The sequence below is a fragment of the Petaurus breviceps genome, unplaced genomic scaffold (genome assembly GCF_028583685.1).
Source record: "Petaurus breviceps papuanus isolate PSGF00001 unplaced genomic scaffold, PetGlider_PUasm1.0 126, whole genome shotgun sequence".
NCBI classification, from domain to species: domain Eukaryota; kingdom Metazoa; phylum Chordata; class Mammalia; order Diprotodontia; family Petauridae; genus Petaurus; species Petaurus breviceps.
The window spans coordinates 16,281,992-16,301,355 of NW_027185655.1; the positions used below are offsets into that span (position 1 = coordinate 16,281,992).

At 40.8% G+C, this 19,364-nt stretch overlaps 1 protein-coding gene across 9 annotated transcripts in view; it reads right to left on the reverse strand.

Moving 5' to 3' along the window:
* The window catches only part of ABCG2 (ATP binding cassette subfamily G member 2 (JR blood group)), a 72,929-nt gene extending 63,840 nt beyond the window's left edge, over nt 1-9,089 (reverse strand). For 4 of the 9 annotated variants that reach the window (XM_069093828.1, XM_069093774.1, XM_069093819.1 and 1 more), the window contains exons 1-2: nt 8,469-8,699; nt 3,604-3,692 (exon numbers count right to left, since the gene is read on the reverse strand). The gene's annotated coding sequence lies outside the window, so the exon portion shown is untranslated. Of the gene's footprint in view, nt 1-3,603; nt 3,693-8,468; nt 8,700-8,994 lie in introns of those variants that run through there. The other 5 variants (XM_069093832.1, XM_069093793.1, XM_069093827.1 and 2 more) reach the window with 3 other exon arrangements.
* Nucleotides 9,090-19,364: the final 10,275 nt, after the last annotated feature.

Consider the following 19,364-nt stretch of genomic DNA (forward strand, 5'->3'; position numbering starts at 1 on the left):
GAGAGAGAGAGAGAGAGAGAGAGAGAGAGAGACTCAAGACAGAGCCCTGGTATATACCCACACATAGGGAATAACATTGATTATGATCCTGCAAAAGAGACTGAAATGAGTCCGACAAGTAGAAGGAAAATTAGAAGATGCTGTCAAAAATCCATGGAGGAGAATGTGTTCAGGAGGAGGTGGTCAACACTTTCAGACACCGCAGAGAAGTTAGTAATAAGGATTGAGAGAAAAAAAGGGTTACTGGCATTAGCAATAAAGAGATCATCGGTGATGACAAGTAGAACAATTCTGGATACGTGATAGGGTTAGGAGCCACAAATTCCAGCATGAAGGCTGAAAAGTGAGTTCAAGGTGAGGAAGTGTAGACAGTCAATTCTACCACCACAGTATCTCACTGACAGCTATCAACTATCTTTCAAATTCTTCTTTAATGTAATTTTTAATTTATGGAATAAAACAAACATTTCCATAATATAGTATATTAATTTTAAAAATAATCAGCTATCCTAAAGTTCACCCTCTTGATCCTTTAAGATTCAATGGCTTCTTCATGCCTCCGGGATAAAATACAGATTCTGTTTTGCCATTGGAAAACCTTCCCCTGGGGCTTGTCTAGTCCATTACCTCCTAGCCACTGGCTCAGAATCTTTAGTTTTCTTCAAGGCTCAGACAATTTGACAGCTCAGAAAATCAAGAGGCAAGCTCTTCTTTGAGCTGGACAGGACTGGTTGGGTGGTGCTTGTCCTTCATTCTGGAAGAGGACCAAAATGGCATCACTATGCCTGAGTCACAGTGTGTCTGACAATGGCTGATCAGACCAATGGGCACTCAGAATGGTCTAGCCCAGGACAGGCACAAAGAGTCGATGTAAATATGATCCAAGGACAGAAAAGAAAGTCCCTGCATTCAATGAGCTTACATTCTAAGAGAGAAAAGCATGTACATACCCATGAAATTATACATATACACTGACACACAAAATAAATACGAGGTGGTTTTAGGAGAGAGTGGCTTATATGGTCACTAGCAATAGAGGGAATCAGGAAAGGCCTTCTATAGAAAGTTAATAAGTCAATAATCATTTGGGCATCAACAATATGCCAGGTACCATGCTGAACACTGGGGATGAAGATAAAAGAGAGTCAGTTCTTGCCCTCAGGGAGCTTACCAACTAACCAGGAGGAGATGACACACAAAAGAAAACATGTTTTCAGCTTGGAAGGGTGGGGAAAGGGAGAGACTGGGGAAGAAGGTACCCAGCACAGGTGTCCAGACCAAGGAACATAGCTGTTGCAAATGAAGACTTGCTGGAACCATCTTTAAATGGGAGTTTTATTCTGCCCTCCAGCCCCCCAATCAGAGGGATGGAGGGTACTAAGGTACCCATGAGGCGTGAGTACCAAAATTGGTACAGTCCCAAAGGATGAGTTTACTCATGATGAGATTTCCTGGGAGCATTATCATGGAACTGAGTTTGGAAAGAAATTAGGAATTGTAAGAGGGAGTTGTATACAGGAAGCATAGTTCAGATATTGGGGGCCAGTCTATGCCAAAACACAAAGAGACAGGAGATAGGTTGCTGTTTGAAGAATAGAAGGAAAGACTGGTTTGTAGAGTATGTGAAAGAGAATCATAATGTAATAAGGCTAGAAATGTAAGAAAAAGGGAAGAAGCATTTATAGTGTGCCTACTACATGCTACCCTTATAAATATTATCTTGTTCAATCTTTACAAATCTTATCTTGTTTAAGATACATTGAAGCCAGACTGTGAAGGCTTTAACTACCAAGAGATGAGTGTCTATTTGATTCTAAAATCAATATGGCTCTAGTCATTGAATAAGGGAGTGACGTGGTCAGTAGAAATATCAACATGGCGGCCATGTAGAGAATGAATCAGAAAGGGGAAAGACCTAAAGGAAACAAACCAGAAGACGATTGTAGCACTCCAGGCAAGAAATGCTTAGGTTCTGAAGCAGTGATGACTTCAGAGAAGGGTAATGAAAGAAAAATTGTGGAGGTATAAATTGGCAAGATTTGGCAACTGGCTGGTGAACAAGAATAAAGGAAGCCTTTCTTGATCCCCCTAAGTATTAGGGTTCTTTCTCTCCTTAGTTTATCTTATTTTACTCTTTATAAGTTGTTTTGCTAAGGAAAATGTAATCCTTGGCCATACTGATTATTTTTTAACTTTCACTGTATTCTCTACAGCAAGCACAAGGTCTTATAAAAAGGAAAGCTTAATAAATGTTAATTTAACTTAATCTGAGTCTCAATTTTTTTTTTAGAAATAATCTTTTAGATTATTTTATATCTGTGTCTACATATATCTATATCATATACAAATTATAAGATATATCTTCTATTTTTAGATAATCTTAGAGATTATTTTACACCTATATCTTATAGAGATAAATATTTTAAGTACCTACTTCACTAAGGAAATACTGTGCAAATCTTACTCCATATAAAGGAGATCTAATTTTATATAACTTTCTAAACTTGTCTTTTCTTCTAACTTTACAACCTTGGTTACTGACACCACTGTTCTGTTACCAGGACATAAAACCTCAGTTTTCTCTCACTTTGTCCTCTATCCCTAACCTTCCACATTTAATCAGTTACTATATCTTAATATCTTTCTAAGTCAAAATATTTCTATCAGTCCCTTTCTGTCCACTCCCACTACCCTAAAGTCATCCCTATCAGTCATTTGGTCTCTACAACTCCAATCTTTCTTCAACTGCAATGGGCATTTTCCTAAGTACCATTATAATCACCCGATAGGAAAAATGTAATTGTTTTCTGATGTGTCAAAGCTCAGAACGTGGCAGGTGTTTAATAAACGTTTGCTGATTGTTCTGATTCTCACAATAACCCATGATATAAATACTGCAAATATTATCATCACCATTTTACAGATGAGGAAACTGAGGTTCAGTGTTTTGCAGGTCACAGAAATGCTAGCTGGTCTCAGGATTCCAAGGTCTGAGCTCCTTGCACTATACTCACACACTGAAAGAAAAAATTCCTTATCCTAGAATTCCAGGCTCTGGCCAACCTTTCCAGACCTTTCCAGCTTTATCTCACATTCTACATTCCAGTCAAACTAGACTATTCACTGCTTCTTCAATTTTCATCCTTATCTCTCTCACTTCCTACCTCATTTCTGGGTGACTATTAACTGGTTTCTTGGTTTCTTAACCTCCTTTCAATGCCTCAACAATATTAGCTTTTAAGGATAAAGTATGAAAAAACCATTCTAACTTAAAAGGTAAACTTTTTTCCAGCAGATTTGAACCATCATTCTCCAAAACAGAAATCAACTTAAAAGACATCCCTTGACTAAATCAATTCCAAAGGCACCTCTATCTAGCGCTCCAAGATTTCCAATTGTACCCATGAGAGGCAATGTTCCTCTTCCTAACACATACCATAATCAAGGGCCTTCACGAGCAGCTGTGAAAAGAAAAATGAGGATCAATCTTCTGTCTAGTAACAAGTTTCTGAGCAACAAGCTAGGCCAGTGCTCAGAAAACAAATGCCGAGCTGCTAAGCCTTCCCATCTTATAAGGACCCTTCAACCACTAAGAACACATACCTTCCCTGGGCCTCAGTCTTCTTATCTCTAAGATGAAGGACGTGGACTAGAGGATCTCTAGGAATCCTTCCACTTTTTATTCCCGTGACCTGCAATGCATAACAGCCATACCATAACTGTTTCAGCAAAACTGCATATTTCTAACGTAAATAGTTCAAAGTCCAGTTCTGAATACAACCGAAATATTCCTGTTTAGGGCATAGGTCAGTTATATTTAACCACACCATTTCATTACCTCACTAGTCTTATTTGCCTCTATGACACCTGTAAATAAGGGAAAGGTTGTACATAGAGTTTATTTGGGTTTTAGCAAAGTTTCCTACACTATAATCTTAGAAAAGATGAGTTAGTTTATGGCTGGGCAGATTCAGGACTGGCTGGGTGACTAAAAGCAAAGAGTAGTCATGAATGAACTGATATGAACTTGGAGAAGGTCCACACTGGAACGTCCAGAGACAGGAAATTAGCTCTATGCTGCTTAACATTTTTATTAATGATTCTGAGAAAGGCACAGAAAGCATACTACCAAACGTGCAAATGACAGGAATTGTGAGATATAACTCTTAAAATATGACAGCCAGTCGGAATTCAAAAATATTTTTACAGTCTAGAATCCAGATAGAAACAATAAAACAAAGTCAAAAGAATGAAATAATAAAAATACAAGAAAAATTTGAGATATCTAATTGGAAAAATAAATGACCTGGAAAATAGATCCAGGAGAGATTATTTAAAAATTATTCGACTATTGAGAGCCATGATCAAAGAAAAACTCTACAGACATCATCTTTCAAGAAATTATAGAGAAAAACTGTCCTGGTATTCTAGAACCCGAGGGCAAAATAAAAATGAAAAGAATCCACCATCACCACTTGAAAGAGATCCCAAAATGAAAACTCCCAGGAATATTACAGTCAAATTCCAGAGCTCCCAGGTCAAGGAGAAAATAGTACAAGCAGCCAGAAAGAGTTCAAATATTATGAGGCCACAGTTGGGATAACACAAGATTTAACAGCAACCACATTAAAGAAATAGAGGGCTTACAGTATAATATTCTGGAACGTAAAAGAGCTGAGATTACAACCAAGCAAAATTATATTACAACATTTAATGAAATCAAGCATTTCTGGTGAAAAGACCAGTGCTGAATAGAAAATGTAACTTTCAAATACAAGACTCAAAAGAAGCATAAAAAAGTAAACATAAAAGAAATCATAAGGGGCTCATAAGTTTAAACTTTGTGCCTTTCTATATAGGAAAATGATATACATATCTTCTAGGAACTTTATCATTATTAGGGCAGTTAGACGGATTCTACACTAAAACAGGGTGTGGGAATCAATGAAGTTGGAATGATGCCCCCCAAAAAATGAACAGGTAAGATAAAGGGGTGTCTAGGGAGAAGAATGGGGAAAATTATCTCATGCAAAAGAGAAGGTCCAGATAGACCTAAAATAATGCTGATGGGCCTCAAAGACAATTTATTCCAATTATCTTCAAGATGTTGTTTTTAAGGACACACTGTGTTCACATCAGTCTTTCCCTGGAAGGCTTCATCTCCAGAGAAATCACCAAAAATACCAGAAACATGAAGGCTAACCACAGCTCACCTTCCTGAAGCACTTAAGTAAATTTATGACGTTCTAATCCTGCCAACTGGTAGGGTGGGGACCTCACCCAAGGCATCATCCCAGCACTTTAGGTCTAATACTGGAACAAAATGGGGATTTATAGATCATTCAGCAGTTATTATAATTTATTTAGCCATAGCTGGAGAAGTATATTGAACAAGGGATGAGCATTGAGGAACCGTCACATTGTATCAGCTACCCATAATTTTTCACCAGCCAAACATTTGAAAGAGCCTGTAGTCAGTCAACATGCAAGTGATGTGAGGACTGTTAGTGCCCAGTCAGAAAATGGAGAATGGACTTGAATATCTTTTAAAGAAAAACTGATCTAAACAGTATAAAAGAAGGGATTAGGGGACAGCTCCTACCACAACATGGAAGACATAGTTAGTTACCTTCAAGAACCTGTCTGGTTTGACCCCAGATAGGAGAAATAGAAATAGGGAACAGAAACCATAAAGAAGCAAAAAATTCAAGCTACATTACTACAAAAACCAGATCCTAATTAGGACAAGGGGTCACACTATTTGAATTTACACTATACATTTCCATGTTATTTCACATAATCCTAACTTTGAACAGTGCCAATTCTAATATACTTTAGGGGATTCATTATTCACACCAGTCAGGACCTACCTGCAGTAACATAAGGGGGGAACAGGTGATTTGGGGCAAGAATAGGTTTTCTCTCGCTAAGCTAGATGACCAGTGGCTGGCCACAGAGAGGCTTCCTGTTCTTTTGACTCTCATGTTTCATAATTCTTTAAATAGCCTAGCTTTGGCAAATGTACACATCCCAAGGACAGGACAAGGAGAGAATGAATCTTGACAGCAGAACCCCCTTTTTAACGGGGAGCCAATTTAACATTAATGCTCACTGACCAGTTGCTCTCCTGCCCCTTACAAATCTTATCTTTTCCCACTTTGAGGTCAGCTTTAATACAAAGATAAGGATAAGGCGACAAGGTGTTTAATCATTTCCCTTCCAAACCCACAACTCAGATTATACTGATATTGGTTTTATTCCTCACTTTTGTCCTAATTATACTTTTCTCCTCCCCCCAAAAATGACTGTCTTCGTTAAAAAGATGGTTTTAGAGGGAGGAAGGAGTTGAGATGATAAAAATGCTTTTTTCATTCTATTTCCTTCCTCCCTGCAGGTGACAGCAAGAAAAACAGTAGTTTGTCTTTTAAATTCTAATCTTCTTCACAAGGAGGGCACAGTTGCCCAAGGTGTCATAAGGGCAAGCGCAGGAACTCTTATCTCTCCTGGTGACTAAAGGTTTGGTTTTTTTTTTAATCTATTTTAACTTTTTTGAATGAATTCTTTTGAATCTTCCTCTGCTACTAAGGCCATGTTATAATAAGGAGTAGACACTGGGAAGATCTGACTTGCAAAGGTACCATGCAGCACTAGTGAACACTTAGAAGCCAAGTAAGAAACCCAGAAGAAGACTGGACTAGAATAAAGTAAGATTATTAACCCTTCTGAAGCTGTCTTCCTGTCCTTCCTGTCTGACCAGATCAAGAGTCAATCTTTTAGAGGCTGGAATCCAAAAATTCCAGCCCACCGGTGTGTTATCTGTGAAACAATGCTGAAGAGAAGAAACTATCTTAATTGCAAACCACACACACACATTCCCTATGCCTTAGCCATTATCAAGATTCTAATTAATGTCAATATGGAAGGTACCAAAAGCTGTATTTTGCTAAATAATCTTAGTTATTGCGTGATTTTCTTCCCTCCAGCCATTCTCCATACTCCACTCTCATAACCATACCCCACACTCCCCATTCCCATACTTACTAAATATATTAACAATTATAATCATATCATTAGTTAAATTATTATATATTACATTGATAGCTATAATTAATAAAATAAATATATTATATATGTAACAGTTCTGTTATGGTTTCACTTCTATTTTTAAACTTGGATCAACATTTACATTCTCAATCACATTCTACTTAACTGGAATTCGATAATTTTTAAAACATTAATCTTTAACTTGTCTCTGGATGGTTTGGAAAGGTAGGTGCAGCTAACCAGTAAAGAAGTATTTATTAAGGGGGCGGCCAGGTAGCACAGCGAGTAAGATCACCAGCTGCAGTGTCGGGATGACCTGGGGATGGAATCCGGGCTCCCACACCCAGAAATAACTGGCCGTGTAACCTCGAACAAGTTACTTAACACCGATTGCTTAAAAAAAAGAAGAAGAAGTATGTATTAAGAGTTTACCACATGTAAGGGATCGGAAGCAAAAATGAAGTGACTTCTGCCCTCAAGGAACTTATGTTCTAGAGGGAAAATGAAAAGAACAGAGACTAGTAGAATTGCTTTGTGTGCCTTATATAGTAGGAACTGGGCTTCTAAAAAGTTAAAAGAACATGCATTCCAGGGAGTCTGATTTTCATGCAAAAAAAAAAAAAGGCTAATTTAAGGGGGTAAAACTGTCAGGGTTTTGGAAAATACTTTTTTCTTTCGGTGTCCAACCACCGCTATATTTGGGGTAACATACTATCTGAAACTAAACATTTCGTATTTTCATTTTGTATTTAGGGTTTGAGGGCACCTAAGTTAACAAAAAACACAACATCCCAAGAAACAGTTTCTCCATTTTTCAGAGACGTGGTGAGAACAAATTACAAAACCAACATAAAGCTTATAAAAACAGCGCTCTCGTTTCAGAAATCCACAAAATGCTGAAATACACAGAAATGCGTAAACTACACTACACACACACGCACAATCAATGGTGCTCCAAACGGGGTGCAGGTGATTTCACCACCTGTGTGCATGAGCTAAACTGTGGCAGAGGTACAAAGTTTAACCCAAGCCAAACAATTTCACGCCGGGACTGGAGGGGAAATGGAACGACCACGACGTCAGCTCTGCAATTAACACGAGTGTGTTTCACTCTCCAGACTTTTTATATAGAAGCTTCCAAAACTCCTCGGAAGCCACAAGTAAAGCACCCCCCAACCCCGCCGAGCCTGCCTCTTCTCTGCCCCGGGTCATTGCAAAGTCTAATGTCAGATACCAGGCTTTTCCAGCAAACGGTTTTAATTAAATTTATGTTTGCATAACCCACGCGCTTCCCAGCCGCCCCCCACCCCCGCTGCCAGGCGCCGCTCCCCACTTTTCCTTTTGCAAGATGCCCCCCCCAAAGCGTAGCCCCGAGCTGCCCCAAGTCACGAACCCCAAGACAAGAAGTTTCCTTCCTTACTCACCGTTATCCGGTCTCGCTAGAGGAGCCGGAGCCCGGGTAGGAGCAGGAGGAGCTGGGCAGGAGGAGGAGGAGGAGCTGGAGGAGGAAGCGGCGCCCCGGCGGGGCACGGGGCGGGGAGGCCCCCGCGGCAAAGCTGCAAGTCCCGATAAGGGCGGAGGACGGAGCTGCAGGGGGGCCGCGCTGCGCCGGAGCCTTCGCGGGACCACACCCCGACAACCGCGGGGCCGGCCTCCAGCCTTCCCGGGCTGCGTCGGGATGGGAGGCGGCTTTGCCGTGGCCGGGGAAGAGACCACGGAAGGCAGGGGGTGGGTGGGTCTGAGAGAGACAGGCAAGACTTAGCCATTTTTGTTGGCCTTCAGCCGTGTCCGGCTCTCCGTGACCCCGCGGCCCACTCTGGCCGTGGGCTTTTCTTTGCAAAGATACCTCAGTGGTTTGGCTTTGCCTTCTTTAGCAGATTAAGGGAATAGAGGACAAGTGACTTGCCCAGGGTCTGAGGCTGCATTGGCCCCCAGCTACTTCCTACTTACCATTTAGCGCTTGGCAAAGCCTTCAGTTCATCAAGCGAGCCAAATCAACAAGCATTTATATAAGCGCCTTCGGTGTGCTCTGGGGATAGAAATCGTCCTTGCTTTCTATTAGCGCAATTAAATGGGGGGTGGGGGGGAGGGAGGGGAGGAAAGACAACAGGCAAACAGCTATGTACCGGAAAAAAAATACACATAAGATTAAATTGCTGCTAAACAAAGGGAAGATCCGAGTATTGAGATGGGCTCCAGAAAGGCTTCTTACCTAAGGGGTGGTATTTGAGCTGAGATTTGGATGCAGCCAACAGGTAGGGATGAAGGAAGGCAGTTGCAGACTTGGACAGTGGAGGAAAAGTCTTGGGATCCTAGACACACTGCTGTGTTAAGAAGCCAAGAGGCCGGTGTTACCGGGTGTCAGGGGAGTAAGGTAGGAAGGACGATTTTTAAAAAAGGCATTTTTAAAAATTTGATTCTAGAGGTAATAGAAAACCACTGGAGTTTATTCAGGGTGAGCCAACATTGTTTTTTTAGAAACTCAGTCTAACAGCTAACTGGAGGTTGGATTGTAATGGGGAGAGAAGAGGCAGGGGGACCGTCCAGGCATAGAAAAAAGGGGGTACATGTGAGAGATAGTAGAAAGGTAGACTCAGCAAGACTTGACAATCAGTTAGTTATTGGGAGGGAGTAAGAGAGAAGAGGGGAGGGTGTGGATTTGGGTGTGTGGGAGTAATAGGGAGATTAGGAGTCAAGGGGGAGGAAATGAGTTCAGTTTAGGGTATGTTGATTTTAAGGTTTCTACTATGAGACATTCAATGCACCTTGTTCAATAGGTCACTGGAGGTGGGCTCAGCAGAGAGGTTAGCACTGGCTGAATCGTCTGCATAGAGATGATCCATATGGGAGCCTAATAAATGCCCCCAAAATATTTGCATCAACCAAAAGAGAGCAATGTAAAAACCATTAGATTTGACAATTTGACCACTGGTAACTTTTGGAGGAAGAAGTTTCCGTTGAATGATGAGTTCAGAAGCCAGACCTTACCCAGTGAGAGGGGAAGAAATGGTGACACCAATTCTACACAGCCATTTGAAGGAGTTAAACTATGGGGAGGGGGAGAGAGACAGAGAGAGAGACGGAGACAGAGACAGAAAGAGAGAGAGATGGAGACAGAGAAAGAGAGAGATTGAGAACAGTAGCTAATGGGGTGGACAGATCAAGGGAAGGTTTTTTGAAGAGGGAGCAGAGTTGGGTGTTTTGGAATAGCCAGCGATAGGAGACATTTGAAGGCAGAAGGGAAACATCTAGCAAACAGGGAGAGACTGAAGGCTAGTGAGAGAGTAGAGATATTCTAGAGGGAGGTGGTCTGCTGGAGAAGAAAGGATGGAAGGGGATCAGCTGTGCCTATGGTGAGGAGAAGAATATGAGACAGTGGGGGAAGGCATCAGATCCAGCCCCTCCCCTCCCTACTAGTCTTCTTACACCTTATTCTTCACTGTTCCAGCTCCTGCCCAGCCCCCATACTCATTTTAGTTCCAGTGCAACACACCATCAGATTCCCATTTTGATTGGCTAATTCTCCCTTGCCTGGAAATCTCTCCCTCTTCCTCTCTGCCTTCTGACTTCCTTCAGATATCAGCTAAAGTCCTACCTCCTGCAAAAGCTTTCCCAGGCCTCCTAAATCTTCATCTTCCCTCTGGAGATTATCCAATTTATTCTCCGTGTATCTTCTTTCTCCATAATTGTTTGCATATCGGTCCCCCCATTAGACTGAACTTCTTGAGAGCCAAGACTGTTTTTCCATATCCCCAGCACTTAGCACAGTGCCTGACACTTAGAAGGTACAAACTGACTGAGAGATGAGGTGAAAGAGGGGAGAAGAAAGACCTTTGGGGAAATGGCCTCAGTGTCTTCTCTCAAATAGGAGGCGAGGGTCTCAGCTGGGTGGGGGGGAGGAGCCATGGGAGGTCTGAAGAGAGATGAAAAGTTTTGGGAAAGTGTCTAGTGAATCAATTAGAGAGATGTAAAAGGAGGTTTGTGCCCCAGGGAGGGCATACCTAAGATCCTTGTGTGATTATTCTATAATACTGTTTATCTTAATTATCTGTATTTGCCTTTTCCTAGTACTAAGGGTGGGGATTGTGCTTTTTGTTAACCTAATGGCTCCCCCCCCCCCCCCCAGCACCTCTGTCTGCTCTGTAGGATGATGGGGACTGAATATGTGATTTCATTGGCTCTACCCATGCTGGTGGCAGCCTTCCCCTGAGAGAAGTCTTAAGTTAAATAAAGTCTTAGTCTTAAGAAAGTTACCTAGGGACAGAGCCAAGCAGGGCCTTGCTGAGATCTCCCCCAGACCCCTACAAATACCGGTAAAAAATGACTCTCCACAAATTCTAGGCAGCAGAACCCACAAAATGACAGTGAAACAATATGTAAATTATAATATAAAATAAAATAATGCCTTTTGACAGGAAAGGCCTGTTGCACCAGTCTGAGAGCCTAGAGCAGGCCAGTATGGGCCATGATGGCTGGGCCCCAGCAAACCCAGAGCAGGCCTTAGGGCAGTGAATCACCAGCAGTTGTGGTGGTTTCCACACTGGGAGAGGGAGCAAGATCTGGCCCCAGCCCTGGGGCAGTGGCTGCTTCTGGAGCTCTTGGTGGGGGATTGCAGGGATCTCTTTGGTGCGGCTGAGGCAGGATTCTCTTGCTTTGTCTATGCCTGGATCTGGGTCTCAGTCCTGGGTGGTGGTCCTGGGGCAAGGGGGAGTGCTGGCATGGTAGAGCTTGTGGCAACCGTGGAGGGGGAATCCTCCTCACAGTTCCAAGGCAGAAAAGAGTGCTTGTGGTCACTCACAGACCAAGAGACAAGTAAACATCTCTCCTTTGATCATACAACTTTGAAAGAACAGAAAATTTACAGGTCCTTAGAAATATCTCAGAAAATAGCTGCACAAAACCCCTGAAGTTTGGGACAATACATTCTCCACACTGGAAACAGAGACCTACCTTAAAGAGCTCAAAAGTCAGATAATTGGCTGGGAAAAAGATCAAACAACGGGGAAAAAAAGTCATACTATAGAATCTTACTTTGGTGCTAAGGAACATCGAAACATACAACCAGAAGAAAACAAAGTCAAAGCTCATACATCCAAAGCCTCCAAGAAAACTATGAATTGGTCATAGGCCATGAAAGAGCTCAAAAAGAACTTTGAAAATCAAGTAAGAGAAGTAGAGGAAAAATTGGGAAGGGAAATGAGAGTGATACAAGAAAAATCATGAAAAATGAATCAACAGCTCGCTAAAGGAGACCCCAAAAAGTGCTAAAGAAAAAAACACTTTAAAAAATAAAGTTACCTAAAAAGCTGAGTTAATAGGCTCCTAGATTTGAAGTCAGAAGAGATCTGAGAGGCTAGGGAATCCACACACTCTTTCCCAGCTCACAGTTCACAGTTCACAGCTAAGGCCCATGGTCACAGCCCTCATGGGTCAGAGGCAGGAATTACCCTGACTTCTTTATCTAGTCCTTCAAGATGTTTCTCTGTTCTGTACTATATATATTCTCTCTCTCCCTCCCTCCTTTCCTCCTTCCCTCCTTCCCTCTTCCTCCTTCCTCCCTCCCTCTTTCTCTGTTCTATGAAAAATATTTGTTGAAAGATTAAATTGATATCCAACAAATATTTTTATTAAGCGCTTACTGTGTGCCAGTCACAAGGCACATCACACAAGGACAAAAATCATAGTTCTACATACAAAAGAGACTTTGGGGGCTTTCTAGTCCAGCTCCTTCATTTTACAGAGACCCAGAGAGGTTAAGCTACTTGTCCAAGATCACAAAGTTAGTGGCAGTTGGAACAGCCCCTCTCTTCAGGCAGCTTCCAGTCTACCCCAGAAAAGAACACATACACACATAAGTGTGTAACAAAATAAATTCAAGGCAATTTGGTGGTGGGAAAGCATTATCAACCACAGGGTTGAGGAAAATTCTCATAGGAGACCCCATTTGAATTGATCTTTGAACTGGATATTCTCCAAGGAGGAGGAAGGTATGTGCAGGCATTCCAGGCATGGGGAACAAGACCAATGGAATGGTGTTTTTGAGGACATCAGACAGGATAGTTTGTACAGTGTTCTTTTACTATATATAGTCACATATTTTAACTTGTGTTTTAAGATATTATCCAACTTCCTCTTCCACGCAGTATTCCTGTTAAGCACTTTTGACATTTACACAACCTTTTCCAAACTCTATGCTAGAAGAAGATACTGCAAGTCTTATTTCAAGGGTGCGGGTGAAGAAACTGATCCCGGCTGGAGAAACAGCTTGTTCTGGGTCACTCTGCTATAGGGGATATGGGTGGTGGAATGGGAGTGGTTGAGGAAAACTAAGAACTGGTGAGGAAATGAAAACAGGTAGAATTTAGGGTTTGAATTTAATATAGAGAATCTAAATCCTTAGTAAAAGGATTTGTTCTGTTAAGTTTGGATTCAGTCAAAAGATCGTGCTTGAGGACCTAGAGGGCCATCCCTGGGTTAGATCAATCACTATTCTGAAAAGCACTTTGGAATTTTACTAAGAAAATTACAAAAACAACCATACTCTTGGATGCAGATCTAGACCCCAGTATATAACCAGAGAGAGAGAGAGAGAGAGAGAAAGAGAGAGAGAGGTATATATATACACACATATATGTATGATATGTAAGACATATAAGATAAATAAGTCACATATACACCAAAATATAATAGCATTTTAGATAATAACAGATAATTGGTAACAGAGTACATGAACTTCAGTTGGGAATGGCTAAACACATTTTGCAGTACCTGAATGTAAGTCTTAATAATAATAATTGTTAATAAAAGGATTTGTTCTATAAAACTAGGACTCAGTTGAAAGGCCACACCAAGGACCCAGAAGGTGACCTGTGGCCTTGAGGTCATAGGTTCCCCACCCCTGGCTTAAGCACATGCAGTAAATACCTGGGAGAAACACAGGGGAGGAATAATGAGGGTTGTAGGGCCAGTGATTGAGGGATGTTGAGTTTAAAGCAGGATCTGGAATATGCAGCCTGGGCAGTCTGAGAAGATGAATAAGACTTGGACACATTGGTCCTGCAGAAGCTCCAACTACAGTCATTTCCCAGTTAATACAGTGAGTTTATTCCTTATAACATGGAGTCCAAGCTACAATAAAAGAAACAGAAGCAGACCTCTGGACCAGCTGCTCAGAGCTTATTAAAAGGTCTGTGGTGCCCTCTAATGAAATGGACCTCAGCTCATCCTCACAATCTGAGATGCCCCTGGTCCCCAAGGCCTTACTTTTATTGGGTTTGATACCCAAATATGCAAAAAGAGGCATGGTAAAATACAGAATCTCATTGGTTGGTAGACCTTGATCTTGAGGTCCAGAAATTAAGACGGGCAAGTCAAGAGTCATCTGCAGTGACCAAGTGGTCCTAAGATGATCACTTGCCCATGTTGAGCAAGAGAGGGTGGTCCGGAGATACAAAAATAAGTTGGAGGACTTTCCAAAGAATCAAGGCATCCATCCCATTCATGCTGGGTTTGGGTGTGGAATTTGAGCAAAGCAGGACTGAGATATCTTTGTCAGTATTCTTGTGGTTATACAAATGAGCTTCATAATTGGTAAGCAAGTAGTGAACATTACATGAAAGTTTGAGGCTTACTAGAAAGGCTCACTGTAAGAACCTATCTTATCTCATTATCCCTATTTGATTTATGTAAAATATTAAACTTGTTTATACTTATTGGACTAGAGTATGGGTCCTAATGAACATATTTCACAGTTAATAGACTCTTAGTTCAAGACACATTTATCTCCTTATCTGTTATTACAAATAAATACATTTCAGTGAATTTTTTCATACCAAATTTGCAACAGACTAAGTCACTAGGGTGGACTTTTTCATATAAACTGCTATTAAGGTAGGTCTCCCCAAATAGATTCATATACACTTTTAAAAAAATAACAAATATTGCCTTTACTCGATTCTAGTGAATTTGATTTTTTTAAGTTCAATTCTAAAAATTACATTGATATAGACCTATTTTAACCTGTTGAAATCTTTAATTTTGTCATACAAATGTAATAGTTTTACCTCTGCCTTTTTGCAAATTCTGTGAGAATGTGTTCTGAGTCTTTATTTGAGATTGTACTCTGTGCTGAAGGAAATAATGAAGAATTTTCCTCTAGGAGAGTCTGGTTTCTCACATGAGGTGGAGGGTATGATTTCCAGTTGACCACCAAGTTCTCAATCCCTGTGGGGAGAGCCTCATAAGATCTGGGAACCCATCTGGGACTAGAGTTTCTCTGAAAAGAGAAGCTCTGTTTTTCCTTTTCTCTGTTTTTCACATTGTTAATACTGTGTTTTATTACAATATTCAATACACTGCTAATTATTGACTAACTGCCTTTGCTCTTTGTATGTGGTTTGTTTTCAGCATATTTTAGCTTGCCCATCCTGGTCACTTGAGTACAAAAATATCATGAGGAGTTCAGTATGTACTCCTCATTAGATACAAATTCTTTTTACAACACAAATACAGTGCAACCATGAAAACAAAAACAGAGAAAGTAAACTAGACCAATTTCCATAATGAATATTGATACAAAAGGTTTAAATAAAATACTAGCAAGAATATTGCAGCAATATGTCACAAAGATCATGCACTGTGACCAGGTGGGATTTATACCAGGAATGCAGGACTGATTCAGTATTGGAAAACTATCAGCATAATTGACCATATCAGTAACAAAACAACAAAAATCCCATGATTATCTCAATAGAAGCAGAAAAAGCTTTTGACAAAATAAAACTTTCATTACGATTAAAAACACTAGAAAGCATAGGAATAAGTGAAACTTTCCTTGAAATGGTAAGCAGTATTATCTAAAACCATCAGGAAGCACTGATCCAAATTAAAACAACTCTGAGGTTCTACCTCGCACCTATCAGATTGGCTAATGTGATGGAAAAGGAAAATGACAAATGTTGGAGGGGATGTAGGAAAATTGGGACACTAATGCATTGTTGGTGGAGTTGCAAACTGATCTAGCCATTCTGAAAAGCAATTTAGAATTATAGCCAAAGGACAATCAAACTGTGCATACTCTCTGACCCAGCAATGCCATTAGGTCTGTGTCCCAAAGGGGAAAAGAGGGAAAGGACCTATATGTACACAGATATTTATAATGGCTCTTTTTGTGGTGGCAAAGAATTGGAAATTGAAGGAATGCCCAGCAGTTAGTGAATGACTGAATAAGTTGTATTGTATAATTGTATGATTGTGATGGAATACTATTGTGCTATTAGATAGGACAAGCAGGAAAAGAAAAAGAAAAAAAAAGAAATGATAAGCAGGATGCTTTCAGAAAATCTGAAAAAACTTGCATGAACTGATACAAAGTGAAGTAATCAGAATCAGGAGAACATTGTACACAGTAACAGCAATATTGTATGAGGTGAATGACTTAGCAATGACTATTCTCAGCAATACAGTGATCTAAGACAATTCCAAAGGACTTACAACGAAAAAATGCTACCCCTCTCCAGAGAAAGAACTGATGGAGTCTGAATTCAGAATGAAGCATACTATTTTTTTTTCATGTTTTTTTACAATATGACAAATATGGAAATATGCTTTGCATGGCTGCACATGTATAACCTATATCAAATTGTTTGCTTTCTCGGGGAGGGGAGAGAAGAGGGAGGGAAAAAGAGAACTGGAAACTCAAATTAAAAAAAAATGAATGTTTAAAATTGTTTTTACATGTAATTGGAAAAAAATCTATAAACCATTTAAAACAAATATTAAATACAATATGACTAATGAAATATTACAATATTTTTCTACATTTGAGATAGGATTACACAGGTACCACACTTTTGATGAGTTTGTATAATAGCATTTTTTTTGGACTTCCATAACTTTGTCTTTGATTGTGATCACCAGGGCCATCAGAGGTAGAGTGGTAGAGTCTTCCCTAAAGAATGTTTCTTTGGTAGGGGAGGGGCAGGACTTGTAGTAGGCCAGGCTGTACCATATTGGTCTGGTAGATTAGGTTCAATACTGGAATGAAGTGAGAGAGTCATAGTCATAACGTCCCAAAGTTCATTGGCATGGAACCCTTCTTTGTGGTAGACATGCCCTGTGGGAAAAGCAGGATGCAGCTGGCAAGAGGAGAAAGCTTTAGTTAACAGCCTGTTCCATTGGGACTCTCCAAAGGCTGTGCCCCTTTGCACCTTCTTTGAGTATCTGATCACTTCCAATGCTTCTGGCTCCTGGCTTCCAATTTCAAGAGAGAAGATAGAAGAGGCTAATCCCACTTCACATTGCTGAAGCAAAAGACTATGGAAAGACAGTGAGTAGAGCTGGCCATCTCCATCATGTCTCTACCCCCCAGCTTGCCATACTACAGGCTTCTAAGAGTTTTCCTGAGATCCAGCAGAGTCCCCAAAGGATTACAGGGTCTTCATCTCCACCAATAAGGCTAGCCCCATACCAATGGGCTTTGGGACAGGGTTTACATAACATTTAGCAAAAGGAATATTCTTAACCATTGTAGGGGGAAGGACATTCAGAGCAGGTGTAGAGGAAATAAATTAACATGAATAATGTGAGTTTAGGGAAATCAACTTCTTTATCCCTTACAGCACTCCACAATCACCTTGTAGACCAAAGAAGTGGAACCCACAGGGTTGTGCTGTTTCTGTCTCAAAGAGAGGGCTCCTTATCTTAAGACAGCTGGTCCTTCCAAGATCCTATGATGTGACTGACTGCAAAGAGAACTCTCAGAGTAAACTTGGTTTCAGAGGATATAACTGATTCAGCTAAGCACAGGTTTTTGGTGTTGTTCATGCTGCTGCTCTGCCAATCCAAAGTCTCTGGGCCAGCCAGAACTCTCAGGTGACCAGGAAGGTACATTACTATCCTAAGCTGAGATTCACTGAGAACAAACCACAGAGGCTGAGCAAAGGCAGTCAGTCAATAAGCATTTAATGAGGTCCTACATACACATGGCAGGTCCAATGCTGGGGTACACTCACAATGCCAGGGAAACAACAAGCAAACAAAAATGTACAAACATAGATATAGGATAAATAATGTGGAGGGAATGGATAAAACCTGAGTGCGGAGATTCTTGCCTCATATTTTACAGAAAAAATTGAGACCACCCGTGAGTTCCCTCTTCTCTCCTCTTCTTCATCCCCTATTACTCAGGTTCCACCTGCCGCTACCTGGTCCTTCCTCCCTGTCTCACAGGATGAAGTGGGCTTTCTCCTTACCCAGGCTTATCCCTCTGCTTGGTAAAGAGATTCCATTCCATCCAGTCTCCTCCCATAGATTCACCCCTCCATCACTCTCTCACTTATTTTCATTCTGTTTCTCTCTACTGGCTTATTTCCTATTGTCTACAAACATTCTATTGTCTATAAACATTCCTATTGTCTACAGGCATTCCTATTGTCTACAAACATATCTCCCCTGTTCTGAAAAACACTCACTTGATCTTCATCCCTGTTAACTATTGTCCAATATCTCTTCTTCCCTTTGTAGCTAAACTCCTCAAAAAGGTGGTCTACAATGGATGCCTTCACTTTTTCTCCTCCAACTAATGCAGCTTCCAACCTTATCATTAGACTGAAACCGTTCTCTCCAAAATGACTAATGAGCTCTTAGTTGCCTAATCCAATGGATTTTTTTTTTCTATTCTCATTCTCCTTGACCTCCCTGCAGCCTCTGACACTGTTGATTTTCCTCTTTTTTTGATACTCTCTTCTCTCTAGGTTTTGGGGTACTCCCCTGGTTCTCTTCCTACCTGTCTGACTCCCGGATCTTTGCCCAGATCATGCCTTCTAATGGTAAGTCTCCCATAGGGTTCTGTCTTTGCTTCTTCTCATCACTTCCTATGAATTTAATTACCATCTCTATGCTGATGACTTTCAAATCTCTCTCTCCTTCCCCAAACTCTCCACTGCCCTCCAATCTCAAATCTACTGCCCTTCTTTCAGACAGATATCTGAAACTAGATATCGAATAGGCAATTTAAACTCAATATCCTCCAAATGGGACTAATTTTTTTCCTCTAAGTTCTGTCCCCCTCTTTCCCTTCCCTATTACTATAGAGGGCAACACCTTCATCCCAGTGTGGGCCATTTTCTCTGTCTGTCCTGGAACACTCTCCCTCTTTGCTCCTCTCCAAGTTCTTTGAAGTCTGAACTAAAATCTCATCTTTTTATTGGAAATCTTCCCCAACCCTTCTTAGAACCGTTTCTTTTTCTTATTTGTATCCCCAGAACCTAGCCCAGTGTCTGGCATAGAGTAGGCATATAATAAATGTTTATTGACTGAGG